A 19,336-nucleotide genomic window follows, 5' to 3' on the forward strand; every position below is an offset into this window, starting at 1 on the left:
ATGTACAAAACACCCTGAGTGTTCACATATTAGAGAATGTGATTTTTTATTTGTTTCTCTTCTAACCTCTATTCTTCCATTTTAAAAAGTGCTTTCTGTCTTATTTTAATTTAAATTCCTATATTTACTGTTCCATTTCAACCGATAGTCTTCTTAACAATATCTTGCACTAATCCTTCATTAAACAGTACCTCTCTTGTCCTTCCTTTCTTTATTTGTCTCTTGTTAATGTTTTATTTATTCTTTTATTGAAGTGCAGCTTATCCTTCAAACTTTTATTATTTTAGTATCTCTCTTTGCTGTCTCTTCTCCCTCCCACTTTCCTCAGTCTCTTGTTTTCCTTCTGTCAATTTCTTGTGTAGACAGGAGTTGGTTTTTCTGAAAAGGACAGTGGTTGCTTTTCTTTTCCTGTTATACAATGTCATCTCTCACACACAACCTTGTCCTTTTCCCCAGTGAAATCCTTGTGGCATTTCTTCTCTGAATATCTTTAGCCATCCCACTTTTCATGCTGGTTTCCAACTCTTCCTTTCTCAGACCTGGCAGCCATCATCACTTTTGAGTCTGGATAACAAATGGTTGGGGGGAAAGGTCAAGTCTGCCCCAACTTCTTTAGACATAAATCACTCTTTCCCTCTAATACTTCTGTGGTTTTTCTGTGTCCTCATCCAGCTTCTCTGCTCTTGTCCTGTTCATGTGATCTAGAGCACTCCAATCTCGACCCCTCCTATTCTTCTCATTTTTTTTTTCTTCTTGGAACATTTTCTCAGATTCAGGGTGATTATTTTCTATGGACTTTGCAAATTCTGCTCTTTGCCTTCTTTTCTTCTTGTCTTTTTTCCCCCTTTCCGGTTATTGGCAGGAAAACTTTTTGATGTTAGCATGAACAACAGACCCTTTTCTGACCAACTTACATCTTCTAACTGTCCTTTTTTCAGCACTGTATCCTGTTTCACAAAAGCAATCTCTACATTCCAGAGGTATGCACATCTGTCACCCAGCTGGCTTTCATTCCTGAGAGAGGACCAGAGTTCAATCTTCTAGTTTTTAATTCAGCCTCTTCGCTACTACACCAAACTGTCTTTTTATTTTTGGAGTTTATTTTCATACAATAAAATAAACTTGTTGACCAATAGAAGAGCAATCTTAATTACAGTCAATTCTGTCATATTTCTTAATTTATCCAATTTATAGGGCTGTCCATCTCACAAAAACTGACTCTAGGTGACCACATTCCTCTAAACTACAAAATTCATGAACAAATAATACAAGTGATTTATTGCACAGCAGCTTTAGAATATGAGGTATATTGCACAGTTATATAAACACACTGATGTTGCATTAAATTGGGCATAGTCTAGTCGTTCAGAGGCTGATCGGACACTAGTTAGGTCCTATACTAGGACCTACCTAGTGGCAATGAGGGAAGCGAGACGTTGCTACGTCTCCTCCCTCATTGCGTCGGCAGATAACCGCCCGGCCGCCCTGTTTCGGGTAGCTCGCTCTCTCCTTCAACAGGGAGAGCGGGATGACCCGTTGCAGGGACGTGCTGAGGAGTTTAGTGGTTATCTATACGACAAAATCGTTCAGCTTCGGGACGGTCTGGACCAAAATTGGGTAGATCCGGGTGGGATGTCTGAGAGCCGTCTTGTTGAGACTGTTTGGGATGAGTTTGACCCTGTGGCTCCCGAGGACATGGACAGGTTACTGGGTAGGTTGAATGCCACCACATGTTTACTGGACCCGTGTCCCTCCTGGTTGGTGCTGGCCACACAGGATGTGACACGAGGCTGGCTCCAGGGGCTTACAAATGCTTCTTTGCAGGAGGGGGTCTTTCCGGCCGCCTTGAAAGAGGCGGTGGTGAGGCTTCTCCTCAAGAAGCCTTCCCTGGACCCAGCTGTGTTAGGTAATTATCGTCCGGTCTCCAACCTTCGCTTCGCGGCGAAGGTTGTAGAGAGTGTGGTGGCATGTCAGCTACCTCAGTACCTGGAGGAAACCGTCTATCTAGACCCGTTCCAGTCCGGTTTCCGACCCGGTTACAGCACTGAGACGGCTTTGGTCGCGTTGGTGGATGATCTCTGGAGGGCCAGGGACAGGGGTTGTTCCTCTGCCTTGGTCCTATTAGACCTCTCAGCGGCTTTTGATACCATCGACCATGGTATCCTGCTGCACCGGTTGGAGGGATTGGGAGTGGGAGGCACCATTTATCGGTGGTTCTCCTCCTATCTCTCCGATCGGTCGCAGACGGTGTTGACGGGGGGGCAGAGGTCGGCCCCGAGGCGCCTCACTTGTGGGGTGCCACAGGGGTTGATTCTCTCGCCCCTCTTGTTCAACATCTACATGAAGCCGCTGGGTGAGATCATCAGTGGTTTCGGTGTGAGGTACCAGCTGTACGCTGATGACACCCAGCTGTACTTTTCCACACCAGACCACCCCAGCGAAGCTATCGAGGTGCTGTCCCAGTGTCTGGAAGCTTTACGGGTCTGGATGGGGAGAAACAGGCTCAAGCTCAATCCCTCCAAGACGGAGTGGCTGTGGATGCCAGCATCCCGGTACAGTCAGCTGCAGCCTCGGCTGACTGTTGGGGGCGAGTCATTGGCCCCAATGGAGAGGGTACGCAACTTGGGCGTTCTCCTGGATGGACGGCTGTCTTTCGAAGATCATCTGACGGCCGTCTCCAGGAGAGCTTTTTACCAGGTTCGCCTGGTCCGCCAGTTGCGCCCCTTTCTAGACCGGGATGCCTTATGCACGGTCACTCATGCTCTCGTGACATCTCGTCTGGACTACTGCAATGCTCTCTACATGGGGTTCCCCTTGAGGAGCACCCGGAGACTCCAGGTAGTTCAGAATGCGGCTGCGCGGGTGATAGAGGGAGCCCCTCGTGGCTCCCATGTAACACCTTTCCTGCGCAGACTGCACTGGCTACCTGTGGTTTTCCGGGTGCGCTTCAAGGTTTTGGTAATGATCTTTAAAGCGCTCCATGGCATAGGGCCGGGTTACTTACGGGACCGTCTGCTGCCACCGAATGCCTCCCACCGACCCGTGCGCTCCCACAGGGAGGGACTCCTCAGGGTGCCGTCAGCTAGGCAGTGCGGACTGGCGACGCCCAGGGGAAGGGCCTTTTCTGTGGGGGCTCCCACCCTCTGGAACGAGCTTCCCCCAGGACTTCGTCAACTTCCTGACCTTCGGACCTTCCGCCGCGAGCTTAAGACACATCTATTTATTTGCACAGGACTGGACTAGATTCTTAAATTTTAATTGTTTAAATTTTAGATTTGGTTTTAACTTGGGGTTTTATTATTTATGTCTATTTTAAATATTCGGCCTATTTAATAAGTTTTTAGATTAATGTTTTACTGTGTATATTTATGTTGATGGCCCTGAGTCCCTAGGGAGATAGGGCGGTATAAAAATATGAATAAATAAATAAATAAATAAATAAATAAAAAAGTGCAAAGCACCCTAAAAGCAGTGTAATGTAAGATCAAAATTTATTAGATGGAAAATGTTGATAGTTTAGGTTACTACTCTATGTTCCTGTCCTGACATATTTCTTCAGGTGAAAATATGGGTCTAGTAAAAGCACAGGGGGAAAAAAGCTAAATGTAGAATAATAATATAATGTAATGACCTCTTGGAATTTGGTTCAATTGAGTCTCTTTTACTGATTTGCTGGCTATAATGTTTTCTGTATTTTTCATTACACCATTTCTTCAGGCAATCTTCATATAAAATTTCGTTCTTAGGATAAAGAGTATTTTGTACTATAAAAATAGCACTATCTCTTACCATGGAATTATAGACAATATTATTGTTAAGGTTACAACATAACTGTTTTTATTAGTTCTTCTCAATATTTTGTAAAAAAATTGTGGTTTGATGCTATCAAACTATTGCAGAAAGAGTGTTTTTTTTTATTTGGTATGATCATTCATTCATTCATTCATTCATTCATTCTATTGTTGGAGCTGCCACATCTGTTAACTATGAACCCTAAAAACATATTTCTATGCCAAATCTATGGCAAAGTTTGTGCCATTTTGTTTAAGAAACCTTGAGTTTTGTAGTATCATTTGTAAGTGGATATTGACATTCTGAACTGTCAAACCAAATCAACATCATACTTTTTTTTACAGTTGGTCACAACGTATTTTATTGTACATGCCTTAGTCTTTAATCTGCTACATCATTTTTGCTTTTCTGTTGCATTAGCCCCAAGTAAAAGTTCAGCTAATCAAATCTTCAGCTAATCAAAATTAGCTGAATGAATAGATAATGGATCAGCAAGTTGTCATCATTTCTTCTGCCCTCTTCTATGATTAAAGATAGATAAATAGATAGATAGATGATAGATAAATAGACAAACAGACGGACAATCAGCACAGCTGGACATTGCTTTTCACCTACAAGAAAGACACAAAGCAACTGTTACGATTGGAGTTGAACCTTTATTAACTATTTAAAAGTTTCAGTGACCAGTTATCAAATATGTGGTCATTAAAGTGTGGCTAGTGAAGTTGAACCCCTTTCCAATACTGTAAAAATCTCATATTCTTAGTTTATAAAGTTTAGGATTTCTTAGTCTATATATTATCAAGGCAAGCTTTTAATGGTATGTGGGAATAATCTTGAGAGACAAAACAAACAGATGCTGCCTAGAAAATGCTCAGATATAAGAAGGAGGAACCTGAAGCTAAATAATTGGCAGCCAAAAAAAAAAAACAACCCCTTAGAAAGGATCCCCTCTAATTTATCAGGTGGCAAAGAGAGACAATGGGAGATTTGCACTTTCAGATTTGCAAGATTTTTTTACTGTAGCCTTACAATAAAGTAGAGTTTGATCCTCAGGTTTTTTTTTCTTGTCTCTTCTACTTAGCAGGCTAACAATACTGTGTTTGCTCTACCCACCTGTCCTATTCCAGGTCAAACATACATATAAATACGTGAAGAGATTAATCTTTTTTTTTCTTTACTAAGTGAGGATTGCAAATACACAGTATTCTCCCAAAATTCAGCAGTTACAAAAATCGCAGATCAAAGCAGCATGCAGGAGAGTAGTCAGGCAGAATCTGTAGGTCAGACAGGTAGCAAAATTGTCAGCTGGTCCAGATTCATAATCAGAGTTGCAAGGTTTATGAGCCAAGGTACACAGATAACAGGTAGTTATCATCAGTGGTGAGCTTGTGCTTAGAGTGTGCTTAGGCCCCCACACTCTGGAACGAGCTTCCCCCGGGTTTACGCCAAATACCTGACCTTCGGACATTTCGTCGCGAACTCAAGACTCATCTTTTTATTCGCGCGGGGCTGGCTTAAATTGGGTTTTAAATGTTGAATTTATTAATTTTAAACGGGGTTTTTTAGTATGGTAAATTTTAATTGCTGGGCTAATTTAATAAGTTTTTTAAATCGTATTTTAAACCTGTATATTGTATTGTCGGTTTTATTATGCCTGTACACCGCCCTGAGTCCTTCGGGAGAAGGGCGGTATAAAAATCAAATCAAATCAAATAAATAAATAAATAAATAAATAATAGTGCTTGAAGGAGCCTTGATGTAATTCATTTAGTGGGGCAGAACTCCTGCCTGAGCAGTCTCATGAAGCAACTTTGGTCTATTCTCTATGCAGCTCACCAAGCTCTTACACTGGGAGGGAATAGTAAATCCACACCCCTATATTTCTGATATCTGCTGATTAACTGCCTGTCCGACCTCCATGCCTGCTCAGACAGCAGTCCATCTGGTGGTGCTGGAGCTGGCTGCTTGTTATATGTTGGCCATTTTGGAGTTGGCTCTGGCTGCTCATTGTCAGTCTGTTCCTCTAATTCCAGATCTGAGCCCACCTCCACTAGCCAATTTTCAGTGGGGCTAAAATGTTCAGAGGACAGCATTCCCCAACTGAAATATCTGCATATTTATTGCGTCTCTGTTTCTGTCTGTCTCTCTCTATTTCACACACAATACACAAACATACCCAACGCTATATAGTTGTGAGAGTCTATTTTTTTTAAAATTTCCTCTTTCATAAAGCAGTATGTTTCAGATGATTATTCCTAAAATTTCTCTGTGGCAAAATGTATGCTTTTTTGGAGTTATGAAGAAAAGAAAATCAAATCATACTCTAATATCTCCTTCAGCATTAAAATGCCATCAGCTATTTCCTTTGGCAAATTTCACTGGATTGTTTTCCTCTCCATATTTCCTGACTGATATGAAGGCTCATATAGTGTCATATTAAGAGGTTTCATCAAGCATTCAAATGCCTCTATCTAATGTAATCTATATCACTTGAAGTGCTACATCTTTCATCTCCTAAGCCATCTAGCAGTAAACTCAACTCAGTGGGGTTCCTTGTGAGAGAAGCCCATTAAAAATACCTTTTTTCTTTTCTTTTTCTTTTATAGATTCCCAATACTTTGGGGAATATTACTTATCAAAATTATTTTGCACCCCATGATAGAAGATGTGGCTACCTCATTGACAAACAAAAGAAGCAAAATCTGAAAAGCACACCTGAGGAGGTGATAGTAAATAAGTGCTACTTGTATCTCTCAATATTTCTCTACATTCCCAGTGGAACTGAAAATAACTTTGCATGGAATAATGAAGAGGAAGATGGTCATTGCTGTGGCTATTTAGTGTCTTATTGTGTCTTACAAAAACTAAGAAGTTCATCTCAAAAGCTTAAAAATATCATGCCATTTTACCTTCCCTTTCCCTTATTGTGCATGCCTCTTCTCATTGGAGAATTTTATCTATAATCCAGAAAGGAGTCCAGAAAGGAGAAACAAAAGAATTCAACTGATAAGAAAGTGTCAAGGTAGATATAAACTGGTATCAGATACTAAAATGGACAGCTAAAATGGATAGCTAACATCAAAAACATCATCAAAAAAGGACAATAAAGAATGTTCTTTCTGCGCCAACTCAGTAAGCTCAAACTGCCCAAGGAGCTGCTGATTCAGTTCTACAGAGGAATTATTGAGTCTGTCATTTGCACCTCTATAACTGTCTGGTTCGGTTCTGCAACCCAACAAGAAAGACACAGACTTCAGAGGATAATTAGAACTGCAGAAAAAATAATTGCTACCAACCTGCCTTCCATTGAGGACCTGTATACTGCATGAATCAAGAAGAGGGCCGTGAAAATATTTACAGATCCCTTACATCCAGGATATAAACTGTTTCAACTCCTACCCTCAAAACGACGCTATAGAGCACTGCACACCAGAACAACTAGACACAAGAACAGTTTTTTCCCCGAAGGCCGTTACTCTGCTAAACAAATAATTCCCTCAATTTACTAAATCTGCACTACTATTAATCTTCTCATCATTCCCATCACCAATCTCTTTCCACTTATGACTGTATAACTGTAACTTTGTTGCTGGCAATCCTTATGATTTATATTGATATATTGACCATCATTTGTGTTGTAAATGTTGTACCTTGATGAACGTATCTTTTCTTTTATGTACACTGAAAGCATAGGCACCAAGACAAATTCCTTGTGTGTCCAATCACACTTGGCCAATAAAAAATTCTATTCTATTCTATTCTAAAAATTAGAAAGCAAAAACAAGCATGTTCTCCCCATTTTTCCTGTTGTTGTTGTTATTGTTGTCTTTGTTGTTGTCAATCTTCAATTTGATTCAAAGTCTGCGACAGGTAAAAACTTAACAATTCAAGTTCTAACCAAGGACCTAAAGTAGCATCTGAGTATATGGGCAGTTCCGAGTAGGTGGTTTTTTTGTTTGTTTTTTGCAAAGTCAGGATATTCAGGTCTAATAAGTTCAAAATTTCCATATATCTAGGCAGCCCTTTGGGTATTGCTCCAAGAGCTCCTATTACTATTGGTACAACCATTGATTTCTTCCTCCATAGTTGCTCAACTTCAATTTGCAAATTACAATATTTTGGGTTTTTTTCTAGCTGTTTCTCTCTAATTCATGCATTACCTGGTATTGCAATATCAATGAACCAGACTTTTTTCTTTTCCACAATAGTAATGTCAGGTACAGTATGTTGTGGGCCAGATGTCTATTTGGATCTGAAAGTCCCACAGGATCTTGACTTGCTCATTTTCATTTAACTTTGTCAGTTTGGTGTTCCCAGTAATTTTTGCTACATTTGAACCCAAACTTCTGGCAAAGCTTCCATGCTTGATCATGACATTGCAGATAATCAATCTGTGAGATTTTGCTGCAGCTACTGATAAGGCAATCCCCTATTTCATCTTTCTCATTGCATAAGCAACATTTGCTGATGTGTTGAATTTTTGCTTTTATGGAATTGATCTGCAAGGCTTGTTCTTGGGCAGCCAAAATGAAGCCTTCAGTTTCTTGCTTCAGTATTATTGTTATTGTTATTATTTTACCCCACACTGGGATTTCTTATAGCATAACTAAAATAACAGTTTTGGTGGATGTGTGTTTCTTCCTTGAAAAACTGGCAGGTCAAGATACTATATATAAATACAGTATTTATAGATAGCAAACCCTACACTTAATCAAGCAAGCAGACACCCCAGCACAGAGAGTTAGAGAGGGATAAAGTTAATATGAAAGGTTGCAGGAAGTGTATCATGGAACCAAAATCACATGGATGGAACACTGGATAAAGTAGAAGTAAAGACTTGTGGCCTTCAGAGAAGTCCAAAGTATAATTCATAGAAACGCTACCCTACCAAATCTCAAAGGGACGTGGTGGCTTAGTGGCTAAGATGCTGAGCTTGTCAATCAAAAGATCAGCAATTCAGCAACTCAAATCCCTAGCGCCGCAAAATGGGGTGAGTTCCCGTTATTTGTCCCAGCTTCTGCCAACCTAGCAGTTTGAAAGCACATAAAAATGCAAGTAGAAAAATAGGGACCACTTTGGTGGGAAGGTAACAGTATTCTGTGTGCCTTTGATGTTTAGTCATGGCGGCCATGTGACTACGGAGATGTCTTTTGACAGCACTGGCTCTTCAGCTTTGAGAACTGCCCCCTAGAGTCAGGAACAGCTAGCACATATGTGCGAGGGGAACCTTTACCTTTACCAAATCTAATTCACGAGGAAAAGTGCTTGTAAGATGCTGGGATCTTTTTCTCTGGACTGCTGAAAGCACAGAATAGAATTTAATGATATAAAATGTTATTATCACATTTTTGAAAATGATTTTTGATTTTTGAAAAAAATCATTTTTTATCTTTGAAAATTCATGCATGTTAGTGGGAAAAAAAACCTTGCAAGTTAATATAAAAGGAAATGAACATTACAACTTGCCTTTGGATACCCAAGATAAAGCTCGCCTCATTTTTTTAAAGCATCTGGCTGGAGTGATCTTGGTATGGAATTTTGTTTTCTTATTGTTAATAACTGAGCTGATTAAAAAGTTTATTTATGTACTTACACAATGTATATGTCTATCTCTTTCACAAAGTATCTCTGTGTGGGTACAAGAGTGAAACACAAAACAACCATTTCACAATAATCATTACATCTGAGAAGCATAACCCAACTTATTTTTTTTTAAAAAAAGCAACAATATTAACCTCCGGATCTCATTTAACTACTATATCTGTCCCTGGGGGAATAGCCAATCATCAATGTCTTACAAAATACTAACAAGGTCATGGCTATTAGAATTTTGTTCAACTACTAGAAGAAACAACACTTTAAAGTCACAGGACACGATATTGACTTTAAAAAGACCAGAACTATCGCCAAAACTGAACACTTTAACAACAGAATAATCAGAGAAGCCATCGAGATAGAAAAACGCCCACACAGCATGAACAAACGAGATGATACCTCCCGCCTACCAGCCATTTGGAAACCTGCCCTTATTGACAAACGTGTCCCTAACACGAGGAATGACACCAGACCCACACTCACGAGGTCCACACAGGATGTCACCACCACACATCCACCCAGAAAGCACACCCAAACCCACACTGATCAGGAAGCACGACCAAGGACCAGAAGCCAGACCGCAGCTGCAACATTAGCCACTTCAAACCCCTCCAATCCATACATGCAGCAGACTGACACCCACTACGAAGATGTAGCACGACCACGAACACGAAGCCAAACAGCAGCAGTGCAGCTCACCAGCTCAAATCCCCCTGCAGCACAGATTAGACTGAGCACAACCAAGCCCCCACCAACACAGGACACACCCCCAGCCAATCAGAGCACAGAAAAAACCCCATCCAATCAGAGCACAGCCAAGCTCCCACCCAATCAGTTCAAACCCCCACTAGCAGTTAAAAGGAAGAAACAGCTGCGATCACACATTGCTCCCAGAAGCACGAAGCTGAAGCCTGAAGATGACGAATGAGACTTCGAACGTCGCCAAGACACTTCAATTTTACACGGAGAAAACCCGAACAACCAAAGACCTATATACAAACACCGTGAAAACCTCAGAAAACAAATATTGCACCTCTACGGGGAGGAAATCCACCATCTGACCAGGACCTATGAAAAACTAGAAGTCCAAAGAGCTTCCATTTTATGTGACCTCGCATTCCTACGAAACTGCCGCGATGAAAATTTAATCCCCAAATGCTTCCAATTGAAATTCCACTCCAACTCTGCAGCCACCAAACGCATCCTAAAAAGAACAGAATTGGCCTTAATCAGAAATGAACTTCACACAAAAAGATTCCTCCTAGATCAAATCAACAAAGATCTCCTCACACTTCACCTCAAACTCAGCAACAAGATGCACCCGGCACTTTGGGACAAATCCAAAACAACTTGCCGTCTGGAGGCGAAACACAGACCACCCTCAAGACAGACACGCACACCAACAAACTCCGAAGACTACAAGAACGCCAGAAACAAACCCTCCACCCTCACAGCAACACATGAAACAAACAGTGCATAACATCTCAGATAGGATCCTCACCAAAGCTGAAACCGATGTCCTTTCCAAAGTTCAACTTTGCAGTCACTCCCAAATACATCCCCACTGAGACCATTATATGCGGAGTTGAAACCAGCCTGACCAAAATCAACCCCGATGGCGCTAACAAAATCAGACTCGAAATCACCAACATCCTCTGCAGCAGCAAGCCACCCAAAAGCAACTTACCCAAAGAGGAACAGACAGCACTACTTAACCTGAAAAAGATACCAGCATAATAATCCTACCAGCAGACAAGGGCAACGCCACGGTGGTTATGAACACATCTGACTACCAAACCAAATTAACCAACCTACTCCAAGACCCTGCATACAAGCCCCTAAAACAGACCCCACCACCTACCTAGAAAAACCACTAGATCCAAAATAAAAGCCTCCCCATCAGCGAAGAAATCCAACAAAGAATCATTCCCAGAGAAATCATCCAGATGCCCTAAGCTCTCGGCCTCCCAAGATACACAAAGAAGGAACCCCACTCAGACCCATAGTCAGCTCCATAGGCTCACCTCTACAAAACCTAGCCAAATTTCTGCCAAACAACTACAGCCCTATGCAGAATCCATCGCCTCACACGTAAAAACTCATTCCAGTTCATAGAGATCATAAAGAAACAAAACTTACAGCCCAGCGACCTACTCGTGAGCTTTGATGTCATATCCTCTTCACCCAAGTGCCAATCAAAGAAGCCTTGACAGCTATCCAAAACAAATATAACCCCCAAGCACATACTAGATCTGACCAACCACTGCCTATCCAACACATACTTCATCTATAACGGACAAAAATACAAACAAATAGAAGGCGCACCCATGGGATCACCCTCTCACCTGTCATTGCCAACCTCTACATGGAACACTTTGAAACCCAAGCACTAGAAAAATCTGATCACAAACCCAAACTCTGGCTCAGATACGTGACGACACCTTCATAATCTGGCCACACGGGAAAGAAAAACTTGAAAACTTCCTCACACACCTCAATAGCCTACACCCCAAAATACAGTTCACCATGGAAACAGAAGTTAACAACCAACTTCCTTCCTAGATGTCTTAGTCTACAAGAAACCCAATGGCTCCCTAGGACACACCATCTACCAGAAGAAAACACACACAAACCGCTATCTGCATGCACTCTCACACCACCACCCAGCACAGATCAACTCCGTAGCCAAGACACTCATCTCTAGAACAAAATGCTTAGCTGACGAACAACACCTAAAACCGAACTACACACTCTCACAAACGTACTAACATCCAATGGATTCCAGAGAAATAAGATTACCAAACTAATCCAAAAGAACCCCCACTAAAACCCAAGACAGAGAGCAAGAAAATGGCACAGCCCTCCTCCCATATATAAAAGGCACCACAGACAGAATCAGCAAGATCCTCCACAAACATAACATCAAGACAGCATTCTGCACAAACCAAAAATATCCACCATCCTAAGAAACCCCAAAGACAAAATTGAGTTAGAAAATCAAGGAGTATATGAAATCCCATGCACCGCCTGCCCCACCACATACATTGGACAAACCAACAGAAGAATAAGTGCATTGAAGAACACAAGAACTCATTCAAAAGAGGAACCAACTTCTTCCCTGGTCCAACACTTTAAAGTCACAGGACACGATATTGACTTTAAAAGACCAGAACTATCGCCAAAACTGAACACTTTAACAACAGAATAATCAGAGAAGCCATCGAGATAGAAAACGCCCACACAGCATGAACAAAGCGAGATGATACCTCCGCCTACCAGCCATTTGGAAACCTGCCCTTATTGACAAGCGTGTCCCTAACACGAGGAATGACACCAGACCCACACTCACGAGGTCCACACAGGATGTCACCACCACACATCCACCCAGAAAGCACACCCAAACCCACACTGATCAGGAAGCACGACCAAGGACCAGAAGCCAGACCGCAGCTGCAACATTAGCCACTTCAAACCCCTCCAATCCATACATGCAGCAGACTGACACCCACTACGAAGATGTAGCACGACCACGAACACGAAGCCAAACAGCAGCAGTGCAGCTCACCAGCTCAAATCCCCCTGCAGCACAGATTAGACTGAGCACAACCAAGCCCCCACCAACACAGGACACACCCCAGCCAATCAGAGCACAGAAAACCCCCATCCAATCAGAGCACAGCCAAGCTCCCACCCAATCAGTTCAAACCCCACTAGCAGTTAAAAGGAAGAAACAGCTGCGATCACACATTGCTCCCAGAAGCACGAGCTGAAGCCTGAAGATGACGAATGAGACTTCGTCGAAGCGTCGCCAAGACACTTCCAATTTTACACGGAGAAAACCGAACAACCAAAGACCTATATATATATATATATATATATATATATATATATATATATATATATATATATATATATATATATATATATATATATATATATATATATATATATATATATATATTAGTGAAAATGATTGTGATTCATGGCAGGAATTTGATATGTCTGGTTTAATGAAAAGAAGGGCTAGGCGTGGTATGATACCAGTGTTCCAATATCTAAGGGGATGCCACAAAGAAGAGGGAGTCAACCTATTCTTCAAAGCACCTGAAGGCAGATCAAGAAGCAATGGAGAGAATCAACCTAGGAGAAATTTCCTGACAGTTAGAACAATTAGTCAGTGGAATGGCTTGCTTCCAAAAGTTGTAGGTGCTCCAACAATGGAACTTTTTAAGAAGAGATTGGAAAACCATTTGTCTGAAATTGTATAGAGTTTTCTGCTTGAGCAAGGGGTTGGACTAGAAGACCTCCAACATCCAACATATGCACCAAGACAAATTCCTTGTGTGTCCAATCACACTTGGCCAATAAAAAAATTCTATTCTATTCTATTCTATTCTATTCTATTCTATTCGTGTGACAGAAAAGAATTATACAGTTTAACAAAGATTATTTAAACCTGCAACTGACATTTTTTTCTGCCTAACATTTAAGCACCTGCATTAAACATTACAATTGGCAACAGCAAGGTGGTCTAGAAAGGGGATAATCCTGTTTATCTCCTTGATCCCTTATGTTCCTTTTCCAAGTGAGATATACTAATAGGTCAAACTCCTATAATTCCCCATTACACAATTCATCTGAGATTTCAGTTTATCCTTTGTGACCACTGGAGTAAGGTTTTGCCTAGAGGCTGGAGATTGCTAGTTGCACTTTTTTGCTCTGCTAACTGTGTTGGCAACATGGTATTAGCTCTAACATTTGATTAAACTGTGGCTGCACTTTCTGTAACCTAAGACCTTATAAACCATCACTTCAGGCAACTGCCTCATAAAAATGAGGCAAGGAGAAACTAGTAATATGCTCATAATTTCTACTAATGGTATGTATGTATGTATGTATGTATGTATGTATGTATGTATGTATGTATGTATGTATGTGTCAGGTTCCCAACAGAAGAAACAAGAAAGACACAAACCTGGTCTGTTGCTGCCTTCTTTATTTACCTCCTGGCACTTACTGACAATCAAAATGAAGAACTTCTTGTTAGGGCTAATAGTCCGTGATCCCCACCAACTTTTATACCGTAAACACCACCCACCCAATCACATGCTCATCTCCCTCCCATGTGACCCAGGAAGAAGGAAGTGAAGGAAAGAAGAAAGTGAAGGCGAAGCCAGAATCTGCCAGGAGGCGTGGCCCTCCTTTCCCTAGACAGCTAGCCAGCCAAAGGCTTCCAGAGAGGACAGGAACAGCAGCGGTTGCCTCCTCTGCTCTTATTGCTGGTCCTGGTGATGTCATCACCACTCTCAGCTGTTTAGCGGCCGTGTGGTAGTCTGGCAACATGGCAGAGTTCCGGGGGCTGTTGGGATCATCTCCGTCACCGAAACAGGTGAGGCTGGCATCTCCCGGCTTCCCTGCTGCACCACGTCTGTGCCCGGTGGGGTGGTGTTTGTGCTGGCAGCGTCCCACCCGAACGGCAGCTCCGGGCCAGCTGGCATGCCGGAACTGACATGCAGCCCCCTCTACCATGGAGATGGCATCTATAATAGAAAGACCACAGTAAGTCAAGAGTTGTGGGGCTGATATCCCCCCTGGTTTCCTTGGGTACTTTTTGTGGAACCTGGCGACCAATTAGAGAGCTTGTCCATTTCTATTGGGTACCCATGAGGCTTCAGACATGGGATATCCCTTCCACAGGAGAAGATATTGGAGCTTGTCTCTATGCCATCAGGTATCTAGCACTTTTTCTACTTCATAGTGCTGTTCGCCATCCACCACCATCAGCAGTGTTGGCAGAGGGGTAGCATCTCTGATGGTGGATGAGCAGGCCGGGCAAAACAGACTGTGGTGAAAGACCAGATGTATCTTCCTGAGCAGTTGGTGTAGCTGGAGCTGCATGGAAACAGGATTGATTACACGTACCACTGGAAAAGGCCTAATGTACTTGGGGCTGAGTTTTTTACTTGGATGGCGCAGATTCAGGTATTACCTTTTTTTTCTTTGGGGGGGGGCGTGTAGCAAAGAAATTGTTAGTCAACACATGCAATATCAATTTCCACTGCTTTCCGGTTGGTTACTCAACCTTTGGAACTACAAAGTGTAAATTGAATATATATTGCATATATAATTCAAAGGAACATGAAAGTCTCACAGCAACATTTACATAATAAATAACTGCTATCCAAAGGAAACCACACTAGCATACAACCACAGCATGTGAAACAATGCTGCATTTTGAGCTATCTACATTAATGAATCACATGCATTTTCTAGTAACACGATACCCAGATTCCCCCAAAGTTGTGAATTATTAATGAGTCAATCAAAATTTTAAGACTACATAATGGAATATTGTGGAGGGTTTTTTTTTAAACTCACCTTATAAGGTAGCCTAGCCAAGTGTGTGAGTGTTCTTTCTTTCATTGTATAATCATTTCTCCAGCAATCTGCAATCTTCTTTGCTGCTCAGATTCAATTAAATACCAAGGGAAAGGCAACGTGAGGATATGCCTCTCATGGGGATTTTATAAATCAGGACAGCCTCAGCCAAGAAGGCTGCAGGGTGATCGAAAGATGAGGAAAGGAGACTACCTATTTGCAAAAATAAATACTTCCAAAGACTTCATTCAAGAGACATTCTCTGAAAGACAAAGATAAATAACCTGAAGCATTGCCATTTTATGTTAGTATTGAATATATATATCCAATCAGAGCACAGCCAACCCCACCATCCAATCAGAGCACAGCCAAACCCCCACCCAATCAGAACACACTTCCACCCAATCAGAACACAGCCAAGCTCCCAACCAATCAGTTCAAACCCCCCACTAGCAGTTAAAAGAAAGAAACAGCTGCCATCACACATTTCTCCTAGAAGCACTAAGCTGTAAACACCTAGCCTGAAGATGACGAATGGGATTTCGTCAAAACGTCGCCAAGACACTTCCAATTTTACGCGGGAAAAAACCCAAATAACCAAAGACTTACAAACACCCGTGAAAACCTCAGAAAATACATACATACATACATACATACATACATACATACATACATACATATATGTATGTAGGTCGGTCGGTCGGTCGGTCGGTCTCTGGTTATTTGGGTTTTCTCCCACGTAAAATTGGAAGTGTTTTGGCAATGTTTCGACAAAGACTCATTCGTCATCTGGCGACGACTGGCGACACCCAGGGGAAGGGCCTTTTCTGTGGGGGCTCCCACCCTCTGGAACAAACTTCCCCCAGGACTTCGCCAACTTCCTGACCTTCGAACCTTCCGCCACGAGCTTAAGACACATCTATTTATTTGCGCAGGACTGGACTAGGATTTTTAAATTTTTAAATTTTATATTTGGTTTTAAATGGGGTTTTATTGTTTATATTTCTATTTTAAACATTTGGCCTATTGAATAAGTTTTTTAAATCAATGTTTTATTCTGTATATATTTATGTTTTTATCTGGCTGTAAACCGCCCTGAGTCCCTAGAGATATAGGGCGGTATAAAAGTATGAACAAACAAATAAATAAATAAATAAATCTTCAGGCTTCAGCTTCGTGCTTCTGGGAGCAATGAAGCCTGAAGATGACGAATGAGACTTCGTCGAAACGTCGCCAAATCACTTCCAATTTTACACAGGAGAAAACCCGAATAAGCAGAGACCTACATACAAACACCCGCGAAAACCTCAGAATATATATATATATATATATATAGGTCTTTGGTTGTTCGGGTTTTCTCCCGTGTAAAATTGGAAGTGTCTTGGCGACGTTTCGACGAAGTCTCATTCGTCATCTTCAGGCTTCAGCTTCGTGCTTCTGGGAGCAATGTGTGATCGCAGCTGTTTCTTCCTTTTAACTGCTAGTGGGGGTTTGAACTGATTGGGTGGGAGCTTGGCTGTGCTCTGATTGGATGGGGTTTTTTCTGTGCTCTGATTGGCTGGGGGTGTGTCCTGTGTTGGTGGGGGCTTGGTTGTGCTCAATCTAGTCTGTGCTGCAGGGGGATTTGAGCTGGTGAGCTGCATAGCTGTTGTTTGGCTTTGTGGTCGTGCTACATCTTCATAGTGGGTGTCAGTCTGCTGCATGAATGGATTGGAGGGGTTTGAAATGGCTAATGTTGCAGCTGCGGTCTGGCTTCTGGTCCTTGGTCGTGCTTCATGATCAGTGTGGGTTTGGGTCTGCTTTCTGGGTGGATGTGCGGTGGTGACATCCTGTGTGGACCTTGTGAGTGTGGGTCTGGTGTCATTCCTCGTGTTAGGGACTCGTTTGTCAATAAGGGCGGGTTTCCAAATGGCTGGTAGGCGGGAGGTGTCATCTCGTTTGTTCATGCTGTGTGGGCGTTTTTCTATCTCAATGGCTTCTCTGATTATTCTGTTGTTAAAGTGTTCAGTTTTGGCGATAGTTCTGGTCTTTTTAAAGTCAATATCATGTCCTGTGACTTTAAAGTGTTGGACCAGGGAAGAAGTTGGTTCCTCTTTTTTGAATGAGTTCTTGTGTTCTATATATATAACATATATGTTATGTTATGAGCTGCACTGCTGCTGTTTGGCTTCGTGTTCGTGTTCATGCTACATCTTCGTAGTGGGTATCAGTCTGCTGCATGTATGGATTGGAGGGGTTTGAAATGGCTAATGTTACAGCTGCGGTCTGGCTTCTGGTCCTTGGTCGTGCTTCCTGATCAGTGTGGGTTTGGGTCTGCTTTCTGGGTGGATGTGTGGTGGTGACATCCTGTGTGGACCTCATGAGTGTGGGTCTGGTGTCATTCCTCATGTTAGACACTCGTTTGTCAATAAGGGCGGGTTTCCAAATGGCTGGTAGGCGGGAGGTATCATCTCGTTTGTTCATGCTGTGTGGCCGTTTTTCTATCTCGATGGCTTCTCTGATTATTCTGTTGTTAAAGTGTTCAGTTTTGGCGATAGTTCTGGTCTTTTTAAAGTCAATATCGTGTCCTGTGGCTTTAAGGTGTTGGACCAGGGAAGACGTTGGTTCCTCTTTTTTGACTGAGTTCTTGTGTTCTTCAATGCGTACACTGATTCTTCTGTTGGTTTGTCCGATGTATGTGGTGGGGCAGGCGGTGCATGGAATTTCATATACTCCTTGATTTTCTAACTCAATTTTGTCTTTGGGGTTTCTTAGGATGGTGGATATTTTTTGGTTTGTGCAGAATGCTGTCTTGATGTTATGTTTGTGGAGGATCCATTGGATGTTAGTACGTTTATGAGAGTGTGTAGAAAACGGCACAGCCCTCCTCCCATATATAAAAGGCACCACAGACAGAATCAGCAAGATCCTCCACAAACACAACATCAAGACAGCATTCTGCACAAACAGAAAAATATCCACCATCCTAAGAAACCCCAAAGACAAAACTGAGTTGGAAAATCAAGAAGTATATGAAATCCCATGCACCGCCTGCCCCACCACATACATTGGACAAACCAACAGAAGAATAAGTGCACGCATTGAAGAACACAAGAACTCATTCAAAAAAGAGGAACCAACTTCTTCCCTGGTCCAACACTTTAAAGTCACAGGCCATGATATCGACTTTAAAAAGACCAGAACTATCGCCAGAACTGAACACTTTAACAACAGAATAATCAGAGAAGCCATCGAGATAGAAAAATGCCCACACAGCATGAACAAACGAAATGATACCTCCCGCCTACCAGCCATTTGGAAACCCGCCCTTATTGACAAACGAGTCCCTAACACGAGGAATGACACCAGACCCACACTCACGAGGTCCACACAGGATGTCACCACCGCACATCCACCCAGAAAGCAGACCCAAACCCACACTGATCATGAAGCACGACCAAGGACCAGAAGCCAGACCGCAGCTGCAACATTAGCCATTTCAAACCCCTCCAATCCATACATGCAGCAGACTGACACCCACTATGAAGATGTAGCACGACCACAAAGCCAAACAACAGCTATGCAGCTC

The sequence above is a fragment of the Ahaetulla prasina genome, chromosome 1, assembly GCF_028640845.1.
Source record: "Ahaetulla prasina isolate Xishuangbanna chromosome 1, ASM2864084v1, whole genome shotgun sequence".
NCBI classification, from domain to species: Eukaryota; Metazoa; Chordata; class Lepidosauria; order Squamata; family Colubridae; genus Ahaetulla; species Ahaetulla prasina.